The sequence below is a fragment of the Bactrocera dorsalis genome, chromosome 4 (genome assembly GCF_023373825.1).
Source record: "Bactrocera dorsalis isolate Fly_Bdor chromosome 4, ASM2337382v1, whole genome shotgun sequence".
NCBI classification, from domain to species: domain Eukaryota; kingdom Metazoa; phylum Arthropoda; class Insecta; order Diptera; family Tephritidae; genus Bactrocera; species Bactrocera dorsalis.
The window spans coordinates 51,734,422-51,760,820 of record NC_064306.1 but is presented as its reverse complement, the minus strand read 5'-3'; the positions used below and the strand labels follow the sequence as shown (position 1 = coordinate 51,760,820).

Here is a 26,399-nt window from a genome sequence, read left to right as displayed (position 1 = left end):
ATCCTGTAAGACAATTCGCATGAGATTCTGCCTCGTTTCAAGACCGTCGACAAGGAATACAAGCAAGCAATACCAGCAAACCTACTCCGAAGCAGGTCAAGACGGTCATATCGGAAGCAAAGGCGGTTAGATTGTAAGATTACAAAGCTAATTCTGGAAAACCTTATCTTAGTACTTATGTATATACATATATCTAGAGTGTTTACATAACCGAATATTTTATATTAGTGTATTAAAAATCATGTGGCCATCCACTCTTAAGGAACAGAGCATTAACTATGCTTAGGCAATTTTCATACTCTGAAATTTTTCTCCAGACGCTGGGTCTTAAAAAAATGGCTTTACTTGAAATCAGCAATATTCCTTACTGGAACACCTCTCTCTTCATCGTATTCACGTATTCAAGCATTTAATGCATTTTATTTAAGTATTCTCGTCTGTATGTGTCGCATATGCAGTAAAGAAAGAGATGTAAAGGTTAAAGTACGTGCCTTGTGCCAATGCAACATGGTGCACATATGAGCACATCTAATATTCCGGGCATAAACTTTGTTATTTTACGATTCCCTTTCCCCTTTCCTTTGCATCCTTTTTCCCCACTTGCACTAAATAATGCTGAGCAGTTTTTTATGTTGTTGTTGTAGCATTTAAGTTAGTCAATTTCAAGGTTCTAATGTGTCGTTAGAGTCTGAGCAGCTGCCACTGGAGTTTATCACTGCGTAATGTCTTTTCGCAAAGTTTCGTTGCTGCAATAAAATTGTTGCTAAACGCAAGTGCTGGATATTCGACATTTTACAGTTTCTTACGCCACTTGAGCATAAAGTGCAACTGCTAGGGATGTGATGCAGTTTCAATTTGCAAGAAAAGTACTACGACCATTTTTGTTAAAGTTCGCTGGAAGGTGTTGCAAATAAAAATAAAAATAAGTGACATTTTTGGAACATTAGAGAAATATGTGTGGACATATTTGATATTTTCTTAAGTTAGACGTTTGAGAGATTTACTTATGATAGGTCAAATTGAAGTGGCTGTAATAAGGGGGAAAACTTTGAACTTCCACTATGTGATTTTTACAAAAAGTTCGTCACGTGATACTTGAACTTCACCTTTTACAATGCTTGGTATTTCATGAAGGGATGGGCCGTCTGAGCACTTGAGTGTGTAACCTTTTTATGTGTTATCTCCAAACACAATTTAGTGAAGGGTAACCTAAACCTTACTAGAAAAGTAAGCTCGTGAAGGTTTGGTCATATTCCTGCAGCACAGTCCATAGTCTTTGATATATGTTGAATGTGTCCAAAATCTGTCTTTTTGATGTCTATCCCCATGTCTATGTCTATGTCTGTGTCTATGTCTATGTCTGTGTCTATGTCTATGTCTATGTCTATGTCTATGTCTATGTCTATGTCTATGTCTATGTCTATGTCTATGTCTATGTCTATGTCTATGTCTATGTCTATGTCTATGTCTATGTCTATGTCTATGTCTATGTCTATGTCTATGTCTATGTCTATGTCTATGTCTATGTCTATGTCTATGTCTATGTCTATGTCTATGTCTATGTCTATGTCTATGTCAATCTAAGTAATCTAAGTCTAAGTCTAACTTTATGTTTATGGTTATGTTTAAGTTTAAGTTTAAGTTTAAGTTTAAGTTTAAGTTTAAGTTTAAGTTTAAGTTTAAGTTTAAGTTTAAGTTTAAGTTTAAGTTTAAGTTTAAGTTTAACTTTAAGTTTAAGTTTAAGTTTAAAAAACTTAATTAGGTTCAAGTCAAAGTTTGTGTTTAAGTCTAATCTAAGTCCAAGTCTATATCTGTGGTCTTACTCTAAGTTCTTGTATACATACATACATACATGTATGTCTATGTGTGCTCATTATTGCACTAAAGCCTTAGTCTAAATAGAGTTCGTTATTCTTATATTTCAAGTCACTTTCTATAAGTATACTTAGTCTCTTTAAGTCATGAACTTCCCTATATTTACATAATTACTAAGAATTATATTTATTGACTTGTTGTGTTCAACTACAGTCCTACTTAAATATTCGTATGTGGCTGCCTATATGTAAGTGCGAGTATAGTTACAGAGTTCTGCTGTGTGCAAAGTCATATTAGTATTATTGCGCACAAATGTTAACTAAATAAATGTCACTGTTATTTGCTATCATTACATCGCACAACAACAACAACAACTATTTTAACAAAAGCAATAATGGTTGCACAAACAATTACGGTCCTACTTACATACACACTCACATATGTTTACGGGTATTTCATAGACTTTATGGAGTCAACTGGCAGACAGGCAAATGACAGTGCGTATATTTTTAGGAATATTGTATTTACTCACATGCATTACTCAAATAGCAAGCCAAGTTTAGCAAACTGTTTGTGTATATTTGTATGTGTAATACTGTATTTCTGTGTGTATGCTCCAAGCAGTCAGCAAAGGACATTAGAGACAATAGGCACCACATACAAGTACACCTCAACTCATGTAAATATGTATAAGTAAAAATATGCATAAACCTTTTCTTACTGAAACCTCCGTAACCACCTTAGGACAGGTATGTGTGAAATGCATAATTAAGTTGAAAACTTCGCAGTCGTTAAAAGTGCAAAAATAAGAAATTCCAAAGGAAATTTCTTTCCAAAACTCACTGATATTTCCCAACCAAATTGTTGGAGAACATTTTTCAAATGCCAAGTTGACATTTTGGTTTTTCTTTGCCAAAGCCACAGCCATTTCTCTTTCAGTATGTAAAAGTTGACGTCGAGGAAAACTTAGTTTGTAAAATTTGTAGAATTTATTTAAGATGACTGTTTTACTAGACGCATTTGAATGCCTTTCTATATTAAAATTTGTGCATTTATTTGCATGAATTAACATAAACGAAGGCGTTGGAGCAAGCTGTTGTTGCGTGATATATTTAAATGTTATTCTAAAGTTGGAATTTTCTTACTTTGAAGCACTTAACTTTATTGGTCGGAGGTTGAGTTAAACAGAGCTGTGCGTTAAAGCATAAATCGACGGGGCTTTCGTATTACTCAACGCCAGTTTACACTGTCTAATTAGTTTTGCCGGGATACCAAATTTAGACATCGCTCTATAAAGGCAGCTTCTCTTCGTGCTGTCAAAAGCAGCTTTGAAATCGACGAAGTGTTGATGTGTTCCGATACTCTTTGTTGAATATTGTTGTTGATTTTCTAGACCTAAAGCTACACTATTACTGCCCAATCAGTTTGTTGACGGTGGGCTTTAATCTTTTACAGATAGTATGGTCTCCCTCTTAGTGGATTGGACAGAGCTCATTTAAATTCCAACCGTCGGACATGTTTTCGTTCGATCATATTATGATGATGGTATGATTCATGCTGCTTATCAGTTCTTCACTACCGAATTTGAATTTGTCAAGCTCTTCGTATTCACGGATATCATCCTCTCTCTTTTTTGCCTGCAAATGCGTCTCTCTTTTCTCTTCAACTCTCGGTATCTATCCCATTCCGCACGTGTTGTGGTCGATTGTAACGTTCAGAAGCAGGCAGTCTGGTTTGTCTCCACTGCAGCACGGCACTCCTCTTCCATCCACCTGTTCTTTTGCCTTTTCAGAAAACCAATTGTTTCGTTTGCAGCTGTACTTATGGAGCTTTAAATGCCCTTCCACAGTTACCCTATACCAAGTTGCAAAAGTGCAAGTCGGGCAGAATATCTTTCGGCTGTCTGTTGGGATTGCAGCTTCTCGTCGTCGAACCTTCCTTCTGTTTAATAAATTAAGCCATATTCTGACACCCTGTTTTGTTGTGAACCTGTATTGGGTCTCCCAGCCACTGTTTTTCAAAAAATTTTAAACCGGTATGACAACAAGAGCAATCATTGCCTTAGTGGAAAATTATTGCCTCATATCTAGTCAAAAATTCCAGGCAGTTGACATATTTAGAATAGGTTTGTTATGTACCATACAAAAGTAAGGAATATGGCTTATTAGGGAAGATTATTAAGGATTTGTTTAAAAAATCTATAAACCTAGACCTGGATATAAGTATGTAGTTGAAATTCTCGCGATGAAGATACAAAACGTCATTCATGAAGACTTCTGAAAATGGCCATATGATGAGCCGGGATTCCCAGAAACCCATTTCTGGCATTTGCCAACTCATTGTAGACCAATTTTACTAACCGTTCATCAACTTGTTTGCCATTTACACATTCGCACTGAAATTGCAATTTATTCTCCCTCCGCCTAGTCCATAATTTCCAGTTCCAGTAATTGCCAGCTGCGCAAAATGCACAATGATTTGCAGCGATAAATTAAATCCTCGCACAATTGCGGTTCAGGCGCAATTATGAACTCCGATCCGCGTCGCTTCCACACTTGTCACACCAACAAAGTCGGACGGACTCTGTGGTATTCGCAGAAGCTAACTGACAATAGAAAGGCATTGTGTAGACATTGCATAGTTTTGAATTATTGTTGGCAAATGTGAGAGCGACAAAAGGTGCCAAGTGTCAACGACGGAAGTCAAAATGCATGTAATGTGTCAAGTGTGGGCAACAAAAACAATAACAACATGTGTGAGCAACAACAACTTCTACACACATTTGAAATCATGTAAGCACACATATACATACATATATACAAATGTAGTCTAATGGTATTTTAAGTTGTGTATGTTTTTTTGTTGCCTTTGTGAGCGCACCGAAGTGGTTGCCAAGTACTGGTGGCTTGAAGCAATTTAAAGCGCCAGATGTTACTGGTGGTGAAAGTTAAAAATGGCGGTCAAGTGTGTAATACTCGTAGTCGCTCGCTCGACTAGCGCTCCTCCGTGGCAAGAAGTCAACGAGATTATGGTCAAAGTTGCATATGTGCATGGATTTGTAGATCATGTTGCATAAGCCGAGATAAGTATTAGATATATGAATGTGTGTTACATATTAGTCCATGGTATATGTGTAAGTATGTGTGTACTTACGAATGTTCGGCAGTGAAGTTAAAGAGAGAAAATGGGTTTCATGAAATTCTGTTGAAAATATTCATTTATTTCAAAAGATAAAAGAACTCTTCAAAATATTTGTAAATCCCGAAATTTCGGGAGTACATAAATTGGGGATGCTGTTAAAGCTACGAAGCCTGAAAACGGTGTTACGCACAATTTCCATAAAATGTGCTCTTAAAATATTTGTTAATCCCGAAATTTCGGATTGCATAAATTCGGGATGCAGTTAATGCTACGAATCGTGAAAACGGTGTTACGCGTAATTTCAATAAAACAAGCTTTTTATTTTTTTAACACAGATTTGGGCATTTCACACTTCACCGCTTCCAATTAGAAACCCAACACTGTATAAAAAAGTTTAGCAATTCTTAAAAAAATTATTTTTTTCAAAAGATAAGTTAAAAGAATTTTAGAACATTTTAAATAATTTTTTAGTCCCGATATTTCGGGATTTCGAAAATTCGGGATACCGAAATAATAAGAAGTCCGAAAAAAGTAATAAACCCAATTACAATTAAATATAATATTTTCGTTTTTATTTTACATTTTATCGTTTCCAACTATGTGCCCAATGCTGTATTAAAAATGTTTGTCAGTAAATTTTTTATCTCAAAGGATTTGTTAAAAGATTTTTAAAACTTTCTTAAAAAATTTAAAAAAAATCGATTTTCATAAATTCGGGATCCCGATATTAGTATGAGGTCTGAAAACAGTAATAAAGTCCAACTTCAATGTTGAACTCCTTTTTTACACAAATTCTTTCATTTCACATTTGATCGTTTCCAATTAGCTGCCCAACACTGTAGCAAACGGGCTTAATGGCAACTAGGCGCAATAACTTTTCGCCTTAGAACGCAATAAAACGTACAAAAGCTAGTACTTTTTGTCAACTATTTTTTACGCCAAATTTTATTGTTGTTTTTGTGCACTTGTAATTTCAATTTCGAGTTGCACACTGCGGATGTGACTAAGTGTGACATTTCCGTGACCTCGTGCGCCGCCAGCCCCCAAAATACACAGCAATTCGGCATACACATTCCTTGCCGCTCGGCATGCAAGTTTGAATTGGGTAACAGGAACGAGAGGTCGCGCTGCCAGATTTCCCGTTGCTAAACTGCGCTTTCATCAAGCACACAACAGCGGTAATTGCAAATTGCACAGGTAAAGTGACACGCTGTGAGCTTCAAAAATTGCGCTATGAAAAATTCGTTGAAGAAGTTGGCGCACGGAAATTCGGGTTGTTTTTGTAGCGCCACTAAACAGTTACGCAAATATATGTATGTTAAAGAAATTATGGTTTTCTGCTGCTTGTTGCCGTGGAATGGCATGCAGGATGTGTCAGGAGGTAAGCGTCTGAATTTCAGAAACTTAAAGGGTGAAGAAAATATTATTCGTTTTGAAGGTAAAAATTTTAATTTCATTTGTTTTATTGTTTTGAAAGAATTTATGTAATGTTTTTCAAACCGTTTTTTAACTCTCTTTTTTTGAAAGATTTTATGAAATTTTTTCGAAACCTCTTTTGAATTGCTTTTTGTGTTTCTAATTTTATGCAAATATTTTTAAAACCTTTTTAAATTTTTCTTTAATTTTTTATAGAAATTTTAATCGGTTTAATAAGTTTAGATTGAAGTTTTTCCAATATTTTTCAAGATTAAAAATTTTTATTTTTCGAAAATACTTTTTTAACATTTATTTTGAAAATTTGCATAAATTATTTCTGAAAATTTTGTGAAGCTAAAAATATAAAAAATAATTACCAGTTGGAAAACTATACGAAATTTTGTGATTTACCTTTGTTTTGGTTGTTTTGAAAGAATTTGTGGATTTTTTTCAAACCGAGCTTATTTTTCTGAAAGATTTTATGAATTTATTTCGATATCTCTTTTGAAATGTTTTATTTTTTTTTTAATTTTTTGCGAAATTTTTTATAAGTTCGTTTGGTTAAAAAAAAAAAGTTATTAAAATTTAAAATTGTATAAAAAATAACTCAAAAACATGATTTTTGAAGATTAAAAGTTTTATTTATCAAAATATTTTTTTAACATTTTTTTGAAAATTTTTGTAAATTACAATATTTCTGAAAAATTAGTTAATTTTTATGAATTTTTTTCTGAATTTTTTTAAACTTTTTTTTATTAAAATTTTGAATTGTTGTAAAAGTTAATATGCATATTTTTGGAATGTTTTTCAAAATTAAAAATTTTATTTTTCAAAATTTTTTGAACACTGTTTTGAAAATTTGCAAAAATTATTTTTGAAAATTTTGTGAATATAAAAACATAATAAAATAAATATTGGAAAAATTAATATTATTTCATATTAAAGCTTTTTAAAATCGAAAAAAAATTTGATATTGAAGCAAGTTGTATTTTATATTGCTAATCTTATTGAGTAATATTTTCAGTCTTCTTTTATATAATTTGTGCGGATTTTTTCAACTATTTACTAAATTTTTACAAAATTTTTTCAAACTTTTGAAACTTTCGAAATCAACTAATTACGTAGACATAAACATGGGATCATTAAATATTATTTATTTTTTCCAAACCCGAAAATAATTGCCTAATTTTGTTGGACGGTGTTTTTTAAAATGTTAAGAAATTTTCATAATTATTTTTCGATTTTTATGCAATATTTATTTTTTAAATTACATTTGCTTTTGAAAAATTTTGTTTTTGAAATGTTTTTTTTTTTCGAAAAATTTTCGAATTTTTTTTTGGTGAAATTTTTTTTAAATAATTTTTAAATTTTTTTAAATTAAATTTTAGAAAACAATTAAAAAATAAAAAGAAAATTTGCACCACTCAAAATTATAAGTATTTTTTTCCAATACCAATTTTCGGGTTTCCTTACGTAGTGTTTTCCGCGAAAAGTGCTTGTATCCATGTGCAAATTACGCCACTATAATAGAAAAACTGATTTCGTTGGCGTTCCTCTCATTTATATCTATTTTTTGGACTAAATTGCGCGCAATTTTAACTTTACCACCAACAAACATCATCTGTGTGTGTGCGGAAGCTCTAATTTCGCGTACTTTGGTTGATGTAAAATCTTAACCATCATTATTGTTGTTGTTAGACGCATTAAGCTCGCCATTCTAACAACACATTTCCACAGTTACATTTGCATATATGTATGTGTGTGTGAATACATATGTTGCGCTTGTAAGACAAGAAAACAATAGTAAACGCACACAATGCGCATACGAACAACAACAACAGCAGCAGCATTAATTATGTTGTTTGATGTGCTGTTGTGCGAAGAGAAAAATTTGCATTTTGATGAAAGCGCAATTTGTGTTGATGTAAATTTATTTAGATATTTATGTGAGAGTGTGTGTGTGTCTACTTTGAAATGTTATTGTATTTGAAATTTCCATGCCGTGCTGGTTTTACATTGACTGCATTCGCGCTTACTTTAGTCCCTCTATTCGTTTTCATACAGGGAAATCTTATGAGTTGAAATTGAAACTGGACACAGGAGCGTTGAGATATGGAGGCTTGAATGATGGTATAGTCTTATTTGATCCAGTGGGTATATCGTCATTTTAAAGTAAATATTCTTCACCTAATTTCTCATCAGATATTATCTATGAATGTTACTGAACCCAAAACCTTAACTAATCTGATCTAAACACATTTGTTTTTCTGTTACGAAACAGTATGCCTACGTACTAAACCCCTTACTCCGGCTGGTGAATCTTGTATTTGGACCTGCGGGACTGCTGTTAAGCACGACCAAGCTGTGTGATAAATGCCTCTTCACATCCTACTTCCAGGGTTAATCACGTTCTTATACTTCTCCACTGCCTTTCTTTCATTCTGAGTTCCCTAATCGCTTTTGCGGCCCACTCTTTCATTTTAGCCCACACTATGTTGGCGGACGTCACCCTTTCGAGCAGGAGAGTAAAATGTGCTCTGCGTTTTCTGCCGCGTTTCCTCAGAAGGAACATTGAGTTTCGTCATCGTGGGCAAATTTGTGCACGTATTCCCTGAAAGGGATAAGACCTGTGTTAAGTTGAAGTTTGTCTCATCGTGTTTCAAGTCAATCAAGGCATTCCGGTACATTATTAATAAGTTTGCCAATCATTGAGACTTGTTTTTCTCTCCTTTTTGCGCTCGTTGACCACTATGCGCCTATTCATGACTTTTGTTTCACAGTAGACTCTACTTAACCGCATAGCCAATTATCTGTGCTCCTTTTGTCAGCGGTAATCATAACATTCTATCGTACAGAACATAGTAATAGACTTAGTACGGCACATTGTGGTACTCCACCTGTCACCGTGTAGATTTTTGGACTTGCGTCGGTATCGTACAGCAGTAGTCTGTCCGAAAAATAGCTGATAATAGACTTTAGCAGATACCCCGGGGTGTTTTTTGCCAGTATGCCGAGTTTAAATCGTTTTTCACGTCAAGCGAGACAACTGTGCAGTATTTTTTATCACCATGCATCCATTCCTAGCCCTCTACGGCCTCGACGGCAATGCCCGTCACTTTTCCGACTGCGTAATTTTTCCGATGTCTTCTGAATCCAAATTGGTTTTCAGATAACCCAGGAGACTCTTTTTCTAGGTGACGTTCTAGGCGTGTGCGAATCCGTCTTTCCAATATTTTGGCCACCGTGTCGATCATGGGCGATACGCACTCGACTCTCCGATTTGGTTGGGCTTTTGAAGAAGAACCAACCGCTGTTTCTTTCAAACTTTCGGGAAACCTCCTTCATTTAGACACCGCGTATAAGGTTCGGTGAAAAGCTCAAAGAAGGAGAATTGATTTAATTGCGTCAGTTAATTGACGTGTTTGAAAGCGGTTTGATTTTTGGTATCGTCCGAGTATAGCTCTCGAATTTTCCTGTAGTTTATCACCTAAATGTCTCTTATTGGTAATATATACCATATAATCGTATTTTCTTAAGATCTAGATCGATATATTGGATTCAAAATTTAGTCAACTCTTACGATTTCTAGCTCGATCATCCAATACCATCTAAAATAACGCGGTGGATCGTTTGCAGTAGAACTTAGAACTTGTTTTCGAACCAGATGGAAACTTCTTAATTGTAATGAGCTTCGAGTTGTAGAGTATGTTCGACTTGAAAAAACAAAAAGTAAGGAACTTAGAACATCTGAACTTAGCTAGATGTAACCGAACATTTTATACTCTCGCACTCTTTCAACGATCAAAGCCGGGAGAACTTTTTCGAATTTTGATAGTAAATCTGACAGTTTGACCGATATTCTCGGTTCGCAATAAGAACTGGGATTTAGAATTTTGTTATTTGGGAAGTTAGTGTGGGCCGATTTTGCCCATTTTCCGACTGTAATGGAAGAATTTCAGGATAATATTGAATCAGATGAATTAAATATTAATTTATATTTATATGGAACCCTTTTATTTGAACGAACATCAGTCGTTATAATCAAAATATACCTTACTTTCACAGTCGATTGATCGAAATGAAGTCGCTATGTATGCGAATGCATTAGAGGTCTTACTAAAAAAAATCAGAAAAAAAGGCTAAAAATACTGAAAAATATATTTTAACAGCGGTTTTGAATCAGTCTATAATGACATGCATTGTTGTATTTCTCCATCGAAAAACTTTTCTAAAAATCTGAATTTCCCACAAACATAGACCTTCGCTTAATAACACTTCCGAGGCTTGTGGACTTTTCAGAAAACCAATTAAATAATGAAATCTTCCAGCTACCTTCTATAAATACATTTCCTAAATTATATTTAGGTATAGACTAATGCATGTGCAACATATATATCTACTTGATGGTAGACAACCGGTGAAATTGAGCTCAGCACCGCTGGGAGTATCAAATTTCGAAATCACTTGCCGGATATGAGTGTATGACGCCTGCACAGGCACAGACAAGCGAAAGCAAAGACGCAGAGGTAAATACATTTGTATGCACCTTCTATGTATGTATACTATGTAAATGCTAATGTGGATGCAACACACACATACTTGCACACAAATCCATTAAATGTAAACTCAGAGTTCACCTTGGCGGAGAAAGTGTAATCTAAACGATGCTCTGCGACATGTGGAGCAAGAGCAGTGGCCATGGATGCATGTGTGTATGTGTATGTACTACATGCAAGTCGCTGCTGCCTGGGGCTTGTGTGGCATTACAAATCAGGCTAATGTCGTCGCTGCATCAACTATTCTATGTCACAAACGAAGTAGAAAATCTGTAGCTGTGTGTGAATGTTGGAATGAGCTGCTGCTGTTGCGGCAGTCATAAGTAAAGCGGCATCAGCGTCGCGCTGTTGCAAGTGGCGTAGTAAAGCTGCTGCATAAGTAGCATGCAACTACTGCAAAACATTTCCGAGTCAAATGTAATGAATGCCAACTGAATCTCTATAATTTTAGAATTTTAATCTACTTAAAGCTTTTTTGGACCGAATGCACAGTTACTAAAAGAATTAAATGCCGTTAGAAAATGTTTATTCTCTTTTGTTTGCTTCTCAATGTAGCTTTGCCACATTTTATAGTGGAAGTCAAGGTTAGCCTCGAAAATAAAAATTTGTGGAAATTGTGGAAAATTTTAATTATCTCTTCGAAATAACTACTTTTTATAAAAATTATTAATAAATATAGAACTGTCCAAAAACTGCGCTTAAGACGAGCCTACAATACCTAATAATAAATTGCGTTTACGTTTTTGCCAGATTTTTGACTTTCTTCAAATTTCTTGTTGAATAAGATGGTTTCTATGGATGGGTTTGATATTAAAATTCGACGGAGTCCGCTGTTAAGTCAGATAACTCATGTAGTTGGATCTCAAGTACCAACAACATGCCCTGAACGCTTCACAAAACTGCTTAGGTGTGCCTTCAAAGTCCAGTCCAGTGACGCCACACTGTTATCCCTCTAGATGTTGGTCGTTAACCTTTTTAATGGTGGTTTATACCATCAGAAAGTATGGACTTTCACGAACACAAAGCCAAAAAAAAAATGATATTTTGACTTCAGAGTTTTTGATTGAACATGAGGTCAATATCCAAAGCTCTGCCAGGATCAAGAAGAACCTTTTTGAGCCGTTCATGCCAAACGAGGTTTCAAACAAGGCGTTTCCCTATCGTGCGACTTCTTCAATCCATTCCTGGAGAAATTCGAGCTTCTGAAAAAAGAAGATACAATCTTCTATACGAGTAAATGGGTCTGGTAGTGAAAGAGGGCAAGACGATATATCTCCTGTCATCAAACAAACAGTCGTCGTACTTGCGACTTGGCTCCCACGTCACTGTTGGCAGTCATATCTTCGAAGTCGTGGATAATTGCGTCTATCTTGGAACCAGCATTAGCACCAACAACAACAGCAGCCTCGAAATCCAACGCTAAATAAATGCTGCCAACTGGTGTTATTTCCGATTGAGTAGGCAATTGAGAAGTAAAGTTCTCTCTCAATGAACAAAGACAAAACTCTACAAGTCACTCATCAGCCCCGGCCTGGTATACGGTGCGGAGGACGTGTTGGACGATGTCAACAACTGATGAGTTGACATTCCTAAGTTCGAGTGAAAGGTTCTGCGAAAGATTTATGGTTCTTTGCGCGTTGGACACGGCGAATATCGCATTCGATGGAACGATGAGCCGCATGAGATATACGACGACATTGACATAGTTCAGCTAATTAAGAGACAGCGGCTAAGCTGTCATACGTATGGGCGAAAACACTACAGCTTTGAAATTATTCGACGCAATACCTGCCGGGAAAAGCAGAGGAAGACCTCCACTCCTATGAAGAGAACAGGTGGAGAAGGACCTGGCTTCGCTGTATTATTCTCAGAAAACGGTTCTCTCTGGTCACACATTGACCGATATTTTCGGTAAAAGTCAAGTATAGGCTTCACATATTCGGTACCCACGGGAACAGTCGAATAGAATTTAAAAATATTTTATATGGGAAGTAGGCGTAGTTTTAGTCCGATTTCGCTCATTTTCACATTTTGACATATGAATGTCACTACAATGTCATATACCGAATTTGGTTTAAATCGGTCGGGCGAGTGACGAGTGATTTCACTTAAAAGCGGGCGAACCCGCGCCTGTTGTCCAATTTTTATTTTGTCACCTGTGAAGCTCTCTTATACTATCTCCCAACCGTTAAAAATACAGCCACGCCCCTCCAATTGCTTTTCTCAACCTCAGATCGACCGAAAATTATTTATCTTAATGTTTGTTATTTTATCTTTCGTTTCCGAAGGGTTTTGACCTACTATGAATTTCATTTTTTTTTTTTCAAAAGGTATTTACCCTGGTCTAGAATACCCCACTCAGTAAAGCACCAACTTACTTGTGATAAGCAGTTAATAACAGGTCTACACTTTCAACTACATGGTTCAAAATGTAGTCTATGAGCAATCGTTTTTCTGAAGCATTGTTGCCCTTGTTTCTAGTCCTATCATTAAATCCAACGTATAGAACTTTTTTTTGTATGGAATTACAATCGTAGGGAAAAATCGGTACAGTATGAAATTATTATTTATATTATTATAAGTTTATCTTCTTCAACTCTTCAGACTAATCTACTTTAAATACGTCATAAGACGATGACCTGTTGACCGACGTTCATTTCATGTGGAGATCATATCAAATAAGTTTTGGCTTGATTTGGACCAAGCTTCAATTTCTCTTGATATCATTTTCTATTTTCTAAGGCGACTGCTCAAATAATGGGAATAGGGGGAATTGTTCTCTAGCTCCCTTTTTTGGTACTGCAAAAGACAGAGTAAGGTCAAAAAACCACCTGACACAAGCAATTTGATGCCATAATTTAATTTCACTTTCTAACTGAGTCAACCGCATTAATTCGTCTTAAAACTGTTAATTGTCATCCAAATTGGTTTCTCAACTGAACCCTTATTCTGTCGCTCTGCTGCACTTGACTCACAAAAAATTGGCCATTAACATTTATGCGAAAATCACCAAACGCCTCTCCTAACACCCTAAACGAGTAAACAAAGCCTACCAGAACTATCTTTGAAAAAAATGAGAAAAAAAGCACGCGATAAGCGACAACTTGGAACAAAAGAATATTTTTCAAGAGGAATCCTTTTGTGCGGCAAAAATAGATGCAAACTGAAAGTAAGAACAGAAAAGCAACAAAAACAACGTGCTCAAACAATGGAAGTGTGCCAAGACCAAAAGCAGACAAGACCAGACAACGGGGCGTATGAGTAACCGTAAACTATGCGCACAGGCCTGACAGCAAGGATAACGGAATGTTCATGTATGGGCGTGGCATGTGAGTAGGTGCATCGCATATTTGGTGAAGGGATGCTGCGAGTGGAGAGGGGGGCGTGCAGGCGGTGGGCAAGAAATGTGTGAATGAGCACTTTACTCATGAATGAGCGTAAATTGAAAGGAAATATAAACAATAGGCGGCGGGGGGTGGCGCTGCGCAAAAAAGCGTGATGTGTGGAGAAAACACTTGCTGTAAAACAACAACAACGATGGCGCGAAAAAAGCACTTAACGGCAGATGCGTGCGATATTGAGACAACAAAAAAGCTGCGCTGCGTGCAAAAAGTGGGAAATAACAAAAGCCACACAGTCTGCCTGAAAAGTATGCGAAAGAAAACTAAAAATATAAGAAAAAACATACGGAACACGAGTTGTCTGTAACTATTCCACATACACACACATATTAGTGCATGCATTGTTCTCTTCTTGCTACAGAGTACGTGCGAAGCATTAACAGCTCTTAGGTGCGGTTGGTGGGACCGCCTAGGTTGTGCTTCTACGACTAATGAAGCAAACTCGTCTGCCACTGAGTACTACTAACTACGTGCAGATAATTTAGACATTTTCTTGGCTCGAAAAAATGAATATTTGTTTGAAAATGGGTGCGGTAAAGAAGTACTGTTGCACCAGCCGGTCGGTGACAGCAACAGAAATTTCGTAATAGTTTGAGTACTATCTACACTCTACACTGGTGAAGCTTTCATATGATTGATTGACATTAAGTAAAGAAATAATTGAGTTCTTAGCCTATACAGATCGTTAAGTCAGGTGACAGTGCAAATCTACAATTAGTTTTGAAAAATGTTTCCAAAAATCCATTAGCCACTCTCAAACGAATATTTTATAATTTGCATTAAAATGTTAGAATATCAGTATTGTTAAGTAAGACGGCTAGACATTTTAGATATATTCTTGAGGGTCGAAATATATAGAATAACTCAAACTCTTTAGCTTCCACCCGCCCTGATAGCTTTATCTTCATCTTCTTCTTTACTGGCGTAGATTCGTTTCTTCTTTTCGCATTTTGGTGCCAGTTCAAGATATCAAGTGCAGCCAGGTCCTCGTCTACGTACGGCATCGATGTTTTCTGGTACAACGGCTATTTTTGAACGACCTTCACGGAATTCGTCTTTGAGCGAGCGTCGGCCACGATTGAATTCGTTGTACCAGTTTTTCACAGTGCTATAGGATGTTGCTTCATAGCCATACAAAGATTTTAGTTCATCGACGCACTCTTGTCGTGATAATCCACGTCGAAAGTTGTGAAAAATTATCGCACGAAAATGTTCACGAGTTAATTCCATTTTTTGGCCGAGATGAATTTTTTAATGCCCTGTAAATAAAACAATTCACGATTAAATGACAAAACGTTCTGAGTGATGTTATGCTAAAATATGTCAAACTTTCCAATGGAAATGTCAGATTGCACCTGGTAACACTTAGTGTTGCCTAGGCCAGAAATATATATAGCAGCCCTCGTACCAAATTCAGACATCGCGGCATAAGAGCAGTTCGCTTTCGTGCAGTCGAAGGCGGTTTTAACCTTTATGTGCTCGGGATTGTAAACTTACGTTGGCGGTCGGAAGTCTACATTTGTAGCAATTATGTATTTGTATGGAAAACTATGTCAACATATGAAGAAAAGCACTGGCACGAACAGTTTTGTACTTGAATGCATATTTATTATGTAATATATGATTTTTAGATACATAGTTATGTTGAAAATATTAAAATATCATTCGTGGTACAACATTTAACCAAAGTATATGTTGGGGTATGTGTGTCACATTTTTACGCCAACTGCAAATCTTGGTGTGGTTTTACGCTTTCCAGCTTTATAATTTTGACAACGAACAGGGTGCATAGGTTGAAAGCCGTTAGAAATATCAGGCAAGTGGTTCGCAATAGTGCCGGAAACAGGAGAACTACCCATTGCCATTTCAATAGCCAGGCGTGTTGGAGCATGGTCTAATACCCTTGGATTTTCAGAGCGCTGTTCAATTGCTGGCATAAAAAGCTGTTTTTCAAGGCATCGCAGGAACTTTCATCGTTTGTCTGTTTGTGGTTATGGTCGTTGTTTTCCGAATATACATATACTGAATCCGACATTGCTAAAGGCCAACGTAAAATTTTCCGTTTAGTAGAGTATGCTGAAAGCATTTTATCCATTGCATCGACGCCTCCTTTGGTAGCGTTGTAGTCAAGAATATACTGTGGCTTGTTTTACTCGTACTTCCCATGTACAATAGCATTTGTCAAGGGCGTACTGAAAATTTGTATAACAGTTTTTCCCATTTTTTTGTCTTTTGAAAGCAGCGAACCAAGACGCTCTTCATCTGCCTCCCCCTCGAAATCCATCTCTTCCTCGTAATCAGCTTCAACCAATACGCCTTCTATCTGCTCATCGGATCGAATATCGTCTTCTTCAAGTATCATTTCGTTTTCAGCATCAGATTCTTCGGGATTTATACCAGGTGGTACGTCATCATCAGTAGAATCATCAAAATCTAGGTCCTCTTCTGCTTCTTCATCAACCTCACTCAATAAATTCTCAATATGGTTTTGAAGCTCTTCGTACCCTAGCCTGTGTTTACAATTTTCTTGTATATAATCCATATCATGGAAAAAGATAGACTTACGGTTTAAAGACTAATTTCGGACGGTTTGAGGCATGTCCAGACATATTTATTGTTGTTTCTCCAAATACTTAAAATTATTATGCACCAAGAAATGTTTGAGAAGCAATGCAAAACTGATCACCACAATATAAATATTAAATATAAATCACTGCAAAAACAATTATTGCTACTGCGAAACACTCTAAAAAGTCTGTAACGCAAGCAGAGCCTACTTATTTAAAAATCGCATTTAAAAAATTATAGTTGAGTGGAAGAGTGATGGGAATTTTCACACATTTTACATGGTGTCTACATTTGTAGACTAACCTCCAGGAGATGGTCATTTTGAAAAGTAGGGTCTGGGGAGTGCTGTAAACTATTTTTTTAAAGTCTTAGTAGCCAAAGCTGCTTAGAATTGATTTTTAGGAAGCTACTGAAAATTTCGGACCATGTTGTTATGGAAAATTTTTTTTAAATCAACTTTTTCTGCAAGAATGCTACAAACGTAGACTACCGAGCACATAAAGGTTAAAATCGACGAAGATGTGGTGTGTCGATTTTCCTTTCGCAGGTCTTTTTCAAGATTTGGCGCATGGTGAAAATCTTGTCTATTGCAGATTTTCCAGGTCTAAAGCCACTTTGATAAGGTCCAATCAGTTCGTTGACGGTAAGCTCCAGCCTTTCAAATATTATGCTCGTTAAGACCTTATATGCGATATTATTGTGGGGTTCCACTTTTTGTGGATTGGACAAAGCAGACTTAAATTCCAATCGTCGGGCACCAGGATAACTTCCATTTACTTATTGATATGTGTACCTAGGATTAATTATGAATGTGAGCCAGGATACTCTAGAATTCTAACATACATCGATTTCATTACAAAAATATCAATTACGAGGTAGCCGAGTTTTGCCCTGGCTATCATTTTTATTCTCATATACGCGATTCGAAAGAGGAGAGAAGCGGTAAGCTTTTTACGGTTAACTAAAGCGTTCGAGAAGGGTCAATGGGGGAGTATACTGTCGGACTTTTCCATCAGCTCTAGGTTTAAACTTCCTGACTGCTTTAACGTCTTCCAAGCGAAGGTGGCTGACATAAAGTTAGCAATAGATCCAGTGCTTAGCACCACAGTCTCCTTCACAGTGGTGACTATCCACTTCAATAGTAATGCAGCGATATTAGCCTTGAGTTCGCAGACTGTCCGCTCAAGCCTAATGAAGTTATGTCCAGATTCTAGTATTGAATTATTTTACGATTAGATAGGTTTGAGAGCCTGCTGACAGCGGTACTGAGAGAAATTGGAAGACAGATACTTCATTCCCAATAACTGTGGCATGGGAACGGGTAAGAGCTCCGTTGACGTCTTTTAGTTCAGTACTGGATTGTTGGGCCTCAGTCCATTTCAGCAAGAGTAGGTCAACTACCAGCAGCTCTCGGGGAAATAAGGTCCTTCTCGCCAATCGTAAATCGTAAGAGGTATAAGGAACTCTCTGCTGAACACTTTTTTCTTCAATGTACCGCTCGATGGGATTTCAAACTTATAAACATTCAGGTAAAATAGCGGAGCCAATAACTCATATTCAACTATACGCGTTTTTCGTCTGGCTTAAAAAGGATTGTTCATAACAGTATGAAAAACAATTCATTAAAATGGAGAAGTTGACTGGTCGCCTTGGTTAAGCAGAAAAATTGATTAAGAGGAATCAATTAATCTAACAACACTGAAATTGAAATAATTTTTCGCTTCGAAACACCAGCCGACATTAAAGCATAACGCAAACACAAACTGGCGAAGATTTATGATTGGTCATTACCGTTAAGATGCAAGACATTACATTTAAGTAGGGACCTTCATTCATTTTTTCAAAAGCCGCAACAATGTTTAAGAATCTTTGTGTTGTATGTATAAAAGTATCTGTGCGCTCATCAGACGGAAATTTCACGGGCTGCCACTTAAAAGGGAACGGAAGAAAAATGAAACCTGGAAGCAGAAATAAGGTGCAACACGTGTTTATATGAGAGAACAATAGCATACGCTGTCTGCCTGCTTATTACAGGAGCACACTCACCTGCTCCATATTATATCTGAGCGATAAATACCACCAAAAATGTTGTAAAGAAATGCATGTTATAAATGTTGTGACTCAATTTTTACTGACGCTCCTTATTATATTTAATTTTACGGAAAATTTAATAAGCGCTTGGCATTGGTTAACTAAATTCAGCTATTTGGGAAATCTCTGTAAAGTTAAAGTGTAGTCGCCTGACTCCTTTTGTCACCTCCTTCCTTAACTTACTTATTTAGAGCTACTTACATATGTGAAATGCCGCTTCAAAGCATCTTGAAAGCCAAAAAAGCTTGCATTAATTCCTTTTCTCTTTTATTTCAGGTAAGCGCTTTTACATAAAATCAAAGGTTTCCAAACAACACAACAAGTAAGATCTAATCATTATACTTTTGAAAGAAATATTTAATATTATTACAAACGAATATTTAAAAACCTAAAATGTTAGCAGTTAAACATTTTTAATGCTCAACATACATTGTCCGTGTCTAAATTTTCTCCAATTCCTCCCCACTGCTGTTGACCTGCAGTTCGCCGCGCCGTTCATGCGGCATTGCATACCGAAGTTTACGCCAAAACCACGGATCGCCCCACTTTAGATAGGTGTTCATCTTCAGATAGGCTCTCAGATCTGAATCCAACAACTCCGTTTCTTTAATTTCACCATGAACCACAAGGATAATACGCGAGCGACCCTCATTCACGGCGCACTGATGTGCTGTGCGAAACTCCATCTGAGCCCAGTCGGATTCGATAAAATGCTGTGATAACACGATAATTGTACGACGCGACTGCTCGACCGAGTCAATAATCTGTTCGGGTATATAAGCGCCCGCCAACCAATCACGTACATGTATACAGACCTTAAAAGGCGGCGTACCTTGCTCCAATCCCGGCACTAGTTCCTTCTCCACAAACTCTTCATCGTGATGTGAATAAGAGATGAAAGCATCCCACTTGCGTTCACGATCCACATGCCGTTCGCTCACACAGCACAAGCACAAGCGATGCGCATAGAGCCAGATTTTCAATTCGATGCGGTATTTGTAGTAACACAGCGCCGTGGTGGTGAGTGTCAGGCCCAACGCTATTACACAAACCAAAATGATCACCAAAACAGTACGCACACCCACCTCTGGCAGGCAAAAATCGCGGAAGGAGAGATCAAGTAGACGCGCCAACTGTGGATTCTCGCAGCGCATGTCATCCGCATCACCGAGCCGCCTGCGATTGTTCTTGACAAAGTTAAGTAACGGCTGAGCACTACAGTTACAATCCCATGGATTCTACGAAAGATGGACGGCGGTGAAGGACTCACTCGTATTCAGTGTGTCAATTAATTGTGCACCGATTAGTTTAAGCTGATTTTGACGCACATCGAGGTCGGAGAGTGCATTAGTCGAGTGATTGCTGGAGCCCAGCCGATCGCAGAGATAATGTAATGAGTTATTGCGCAACAGCAGACGTTGTAGGCGTTGCAGACCTTCGAATATCGCGCAATCTTCATCAGCTGCCCAATCGAGTTGATTATTTGTGAGATCGAGCTTTATTAAACGGTTGGGTTTGGCGAAGGTATGCGAGGCGATTGTGCGCAGTTCATTGCTGTCGACCTCTAGTTCGATTAGGGATGTCAAGGGCGGTAGCACATCAGCAGCCAAATGTCGTAAACGATTGTGACTCAATGTCAGCTTCACTAGGTTGGTAGTTGCGTCAAAAAATCTCAGCGGTATGACTTCGATGCGATTGTTACCCAAATTCAATGTTTGTAGACCTTTCTGCTGTGCTAAAAGTTTAGACGGCAGCTCACTCAATTGATTGCTCATTAAATTGAGATTCCTTAACATCTTCAGTGGCGCAAATATATGTTCGGGAAGTGCCATTATGCTGCAATTTCTCAAGTAAAGTCCTCTAATCATTGTTAAATTCTGAAATATATTATCACCCAAACGATTCTTGAAATAATGTCCTCGGAAGGAGAGCTGACGTAGGCGTCGCAAGTACTGAAATGTATCACTCGGAAATGTCAATAGCTCACCGATCAAAGTGATGTCATTAATATTTGGCACCGGCTTGAATAGACCAGTCGGCAATTGCGTGAAGTTCAAGTCGATTGTGATTGCAAAAAGATCGGGCATTGGTGTAAGTAAATCAGCAGCAAGTTCCTGCCGCGGCAACTTTAACTCGTTGAAGCTTGGCGGGTTCGTATCAGCGCGTAACTCTAAGGTGGTCACTTTGCGTAAACGATTGAAATCACTTCGGAAAACCTCGAGCGTTAGTTGTTTCATCTTTAAACCATGTACATTCAGTGTTGATCTCGGCGTTAGCGCCAACTGGGCTAGCAGATCGGTGATGTGCATACAGTTGTATGTGGTTGTAGAGGTGGTTTCTCGTAGCGTACCCAAATGTGGTAAATTTGAGATCTTATTCACATGAAAATCATCGCCACATTTTAATTCCACACCATTCATATTGTTAACAGAAATATTTACTGCGGACGAGGCACATATTATTTCGGTCGAATTGTTCACATCACGGACGCAGTCACAGTTACCAAGCGCTGTGATACTTGCGCAGTCTTCGGCGGTTATTGCTGGTACAATATCTTCATCGAACTCTATAGCATGCAGTATGTGAAAATATGAAATAACCACTAAAATGACCAAGACTAACTCCGACTGCCTCATTTTCTGAGGCAACAATTATGGTTCCGTACACGTAGCGTGGAGGAGATGAACTGAACTTTGTAATTGCAATGCTGTGAAGGTATTCTTGTGGTCTCCACATAGTGTTAGTTGCATACAATGGGTTTCGTTTCATTTTGTGAATCTGCTCGAGCGCTTGATTGACGTTAGCAAGTATTGAATATTCTTCCCTCTCGCTCTAATCACTAGGCTCTACAATAATTAGCGGTTAACAAATAATCGCTTTATTAATAAATAATAAAGATGTACATTCAATTATATTGAGTGCTTTAGTGAATGAGACCGGTGTGAAAGCGTGACTGATTGACGGTTTGCGGATTGTGCGTAAAGATAATTAATTGTGTGAATACTTATGAATCGCATTTTTAATATAATTTCACGGAAATATATTTAAAGTGTTTAGGAAAATGTGAAGGGCTGACGAATGTAAAGCAGATTTTCATTATTATCGCCCTCAAATAGGTTCCATGTAAAAATCGAACTATATACTAACCTAAAATAAGATTATATCAATGTAGGAAAATTTTCTTTATCGATTCGTTCGGTTAGCGTGTGAAGTTTAAAAGGACCAGTCCGAGTCAAATTTGATCAGTTGGTATTACGTGATTTCAATATGCGTTAAACTTTTTTACAAACTTAAAGCAACTAAAAAAGCTTGTTTAGTTATAATTTAAGTTTAGCTTTGCATCTTTTTTTTGTGTTTGATCTTTGCACTTTAGACGAAAAGCTGTCTCAGCGCCATGATAAGGTATTTCGCTGAAGTGGAGTATGGGATTTTTTCATTTCGGATAAGTATATATTGGTAAGACTTTTCTTACTGTAGTAAACGTGAATTGGTCTCGTCTCGTTTAAGGTTATGCACCATTTCCCAGTTTCTGTTTTAATGTTTCTAAAGGGTGATTCATTTTCAGGTTCCCTTCTCATTTAAAGATAAAACACAGAAATTCAAATTTAATGGGAAATGTTCATTATCCTTCGAAAGGGCATTTCTTGGCATCTCATTTTTTTATTTTTTCAAAATTGTCTCTTTAAAATGTTGCCCGTGGCTACAACTCATATGGTCTATCCTTGAGTCCAATTTTCGATGAATCGTTCGAGCTTTTCGACTGGTAATTGGCGAAAGACATGCGTAAAGTTTTGTTTCAAAGACTGAAACGAAGCGGGATTGTCCGCATAGACTTTAGACTTTACACATCGAAACAGATAAAATTCTAACAGTATGATATCACGCGATCTTGGTGGCTAATCGACCAGCCAAAAACGTTGAAATTATCTACTCACCGAAGAATTCTCTCTATAAATCTATTGATTGACGCGTTGTGAAGGAAGTAACGCCGTCTTGTTAAAACTAAATGCCGCCGAGTTCACGAACTTCAATTTCAGACATCAAATAGTCGGTTATCATGATGGTAACGTTCTTATATGCCCATTGAGCCAGAAATGAGCATCATCGCTGAACAAAATTTGGTTCGAAAACTTCGGATCTTCTTAAAACATTACGAGAGCCCAATAATTGCACGTAATATTATATGATTTGAACGATTTGTAAACGTTGTTCAGGTATAAGACTTACTGTGATGACATGCCAAACAATCCTGAAAAAAAAAAATATCATGACAGCTTGACACGACTTACGCGTGATCTGTCAAAAATTTAAAAAAGTACCTTTACCTGGATCATCCGTTAATAGTTATGTGACGTACCTGGTCTATTGTGTATTCTGAGGTCTAAATCCAATTTGGTGAATTGATACACCTTTTTCTAAACTATGTTTTCAAGTCTTCTGGTAATGATAACTTCAAGTAGCTGAGACAAAATAGGCAGCAATATGATTGAACGATATGACGATATGAGGTCTCATATATTGTACACTGTTCCGAGGTTTTTATGTGCTGCGAAGCTTCCAGCTGGGTAAGGTACCATGCTGCCATGGAAGGCGAATTACTGCTATCTTTTTCTTTGTCGCCATTTGTTCAAGTTCCCTAGGTTTTCCGGAGAGGAGGCTTTGACAAAATTGGTTTCCTAATATTTTTGATAGCTTTCCGAAGGAACTAGTCTGTGATTTTGTTTGGAAATTTAGTTTGAAATATTTTGATTTTTGAATTTTTTGATTTTGTTGCTGAGAATCTTATTTAAGTTGTTCAGTTCTGTTTTATAATTATAAATATAAGAAATCGTGTATTTTACCATTTTAATACAGTTTTCTCTTTTTCTTTACGATATCTACGAGTATAATATCTGCTGGATATTCAGTGATGAAGTCTTTTTTTATTTAATAACTTTAGTACTTTTCTAAGGTGATTCTAAGTATGAATAATTTTTGCAAATTTATTTACTTTATCTTCCAAAGTTACTGGTATTGCTATTTTTCTATAAGGTCAATAGTTTTCTTCAGCATAGCTTTAAAGTAAAACAACTCTATAGTTGAAACTATAAGATTTTTAAAGATTACATGAAATTATAGTAGCATTTTGTCTTTAACAATAATATATTCATGCGGTTTTCTTACTTAACAAATTTAAACGAATTATTTTGATAAGTTGGACGCTCGGACTTTAATTGTGCTTGCCAACTGAAACTCTCTAAGTAAGCTTAATTTGGACCAGAAGACAAAATGCAAAAATTACCTTGAGCGTCAGCGGGAAAGAGAACTGAGAACATGACAAGAATATAAACTCCTATTTATGACAGCCATTTTTAAATTAACCAATGTGCTATGAATGTAATAAGTGAACTATTGGACCACTTTCTTTTACACTCTCCTTTAAGTTCTGTTCCATCTTTTGCTCTAATTAAAAATTCCAATTCATTTAAATGTTACAAGAAAGTGGGCACAAGTGGCGTTTGTGCATGTAAGATGAGGTGCTAAGGGTGGGCGAAAGAATGAAGGCCTCATTAAAGCGAAGTGGCGGCTGGTTGGAAAGGTCTCATGGTACACGTATATGCGGAGCATGGAGCGACATCTCGGAATATAATTAACGTAATTTTGAATGCGAAGACGGCAAGGCATGGCAAAACACTACGACATTCCAACGTAGCAAATTGACAGCAGCAACCAGCTAGAGAGCATTGAAGGGGTAGTGTGGTAGAAGAACAAGCAATGCAAAGGAAATATCGCTAGCAGTATGAGTACATTAGCGCCAAGTGGTAAAGTCAAACATTACACAAGCTGTCGTTAGCATCAACATCAACGTACATGAAAATGGCGGTAAGAAAGCCAAAGGTGACGTAGAGTTGATGACGGTGAGCGGGCGGTTTTCTATAGAGGTTAAAGTGGGAGGACGCTCAAATGAATTGACAACTAACTAACCTGGTGACAATAATATTTTGGCGTTGGTGCGGGTTTTGGGCCGGAATGCCGCATTATAAGGGGCCTCATGGCTTTAAGGTGTCATAGTTTTCATGACAGCTAAGGTCGGATACGGCAGAACCCATTTAAATTGCCTGTAATGTGCATTTGAAAGCTTGACCTATAGCCACCACACTAAACACAAGGGTGCAACGGTCACCATCAGCATGCGGTGTAAGCATGCAATTTAGTCATGCAGACATTCACATGACGTAGATGCGATGTCGGAGAACTTCCTATCGCGGGAGGTCACATAAGACGTTACCGCAGAGCTCGCAAAAATTTTGACAAGCTGAGTGCGCGATCTGACGAAAGGTCGTAATAGCGTTACACCCTTAGTAAAGTGTAATGCATATGAAGCGCGAAGTATGAAGTAACAACGCCAACAGCACACTCCGGCGCATTACGAGCAATGGCAGCAACAATGGAGCTGCCTTGCGCTGAATTAATTATGCATTCATACCGTGTGCGCCCTCGCGTGTCTGTCCACGTAGTCACTCAAAGACATATTCGTGTGCCAAAATTCTGCTTACGGTTACTTAGTAAAGCTTAACGACAGCTGCAATGACTTCGTACATCCGGCCAAAATGCAGAAGATGGCGTATAATTAAAGGGGGTAGCTGTATCGCGGTCTAAGTGAGGAAGTAAGAAAGTATGGGAGCCAGGCAGAATACAAATGAGTCAGTGGAAGTATGAAGCAGTGATAGTTGGTAGTGTTGAGATTGCATCCTTTGGACTTCGTCGGATGTTACAGCAATATTAATGACGACTATTTTAAGCATTATGCTCACAATCTATTTTATATATGTGTGAGAGTAAAATCGAGTCGGAGCAGAGCGTTGAAATCGTTAAGAATTTATAGGAAATAAAATGCAGGTGTACATCAGATGAAAAAATTCAAAATTGAAAGTGAACAACAATTAAAAACTGACAGCTGATGAGCTTGGGTGAGAACATATAAAATCTGAACTTGGTTAAGGAGAGTTAGGAATAATGTGATCTCTTCTTATTATTGCTCATTTTTGAAAACAAATTTTATTCCTACTTTGTGTTGAAGTATGATTGGATTTTTGTTTCAAAATAGTCTCCAGTCTCGTCGATTTCATCGATCATTTCCTTGAGTACTGACTCATACCGTTTGAGGACAGAAAAAAGTCATTAGGTACCAGAACCGATGAATATCTTATGTATAGAGAAGGATCTTAAATTAAGTTGGAAAAAATTTAAAGAGTATTTTCTACAGTATTTAATTCCTCCTTTTTCTTTCAGGTTAGATTCACTGAGAATCATTTTTTAAATAACAACTTTCAACTGAGTAAACGCTTACAGTCTAACTTCAAAAATCAGAATTTCAGAATCTATTATGACTAAAGTTAGGTTATGTTACACTGGTTACGAACTGAGGCTT

The 26,399-nt window shown here is 37.1% G+C and overlaps 1 protein-coding gene and 1 pseudogene across 1 annotated transcript in view; one reads left to right on the top strand and one right to left on the bottom strand.

Moving 5' to 3' along the window:
* Nucleotides 1-26,399, top strand: part of LOC105227479 (potassium voltage-gated channel protein Shaker) — a 541,010-nt gene that overhangs the window by 55,347 nt on the left and 459,264 nt on the right. The gene's annotated exons all lie outside the window — the stretch shown is intronic.
* On the bottom strand, nt 19,277-22,058 carry LOC105227521 (toll-like receptor Tollo; annotated as a pseudogene).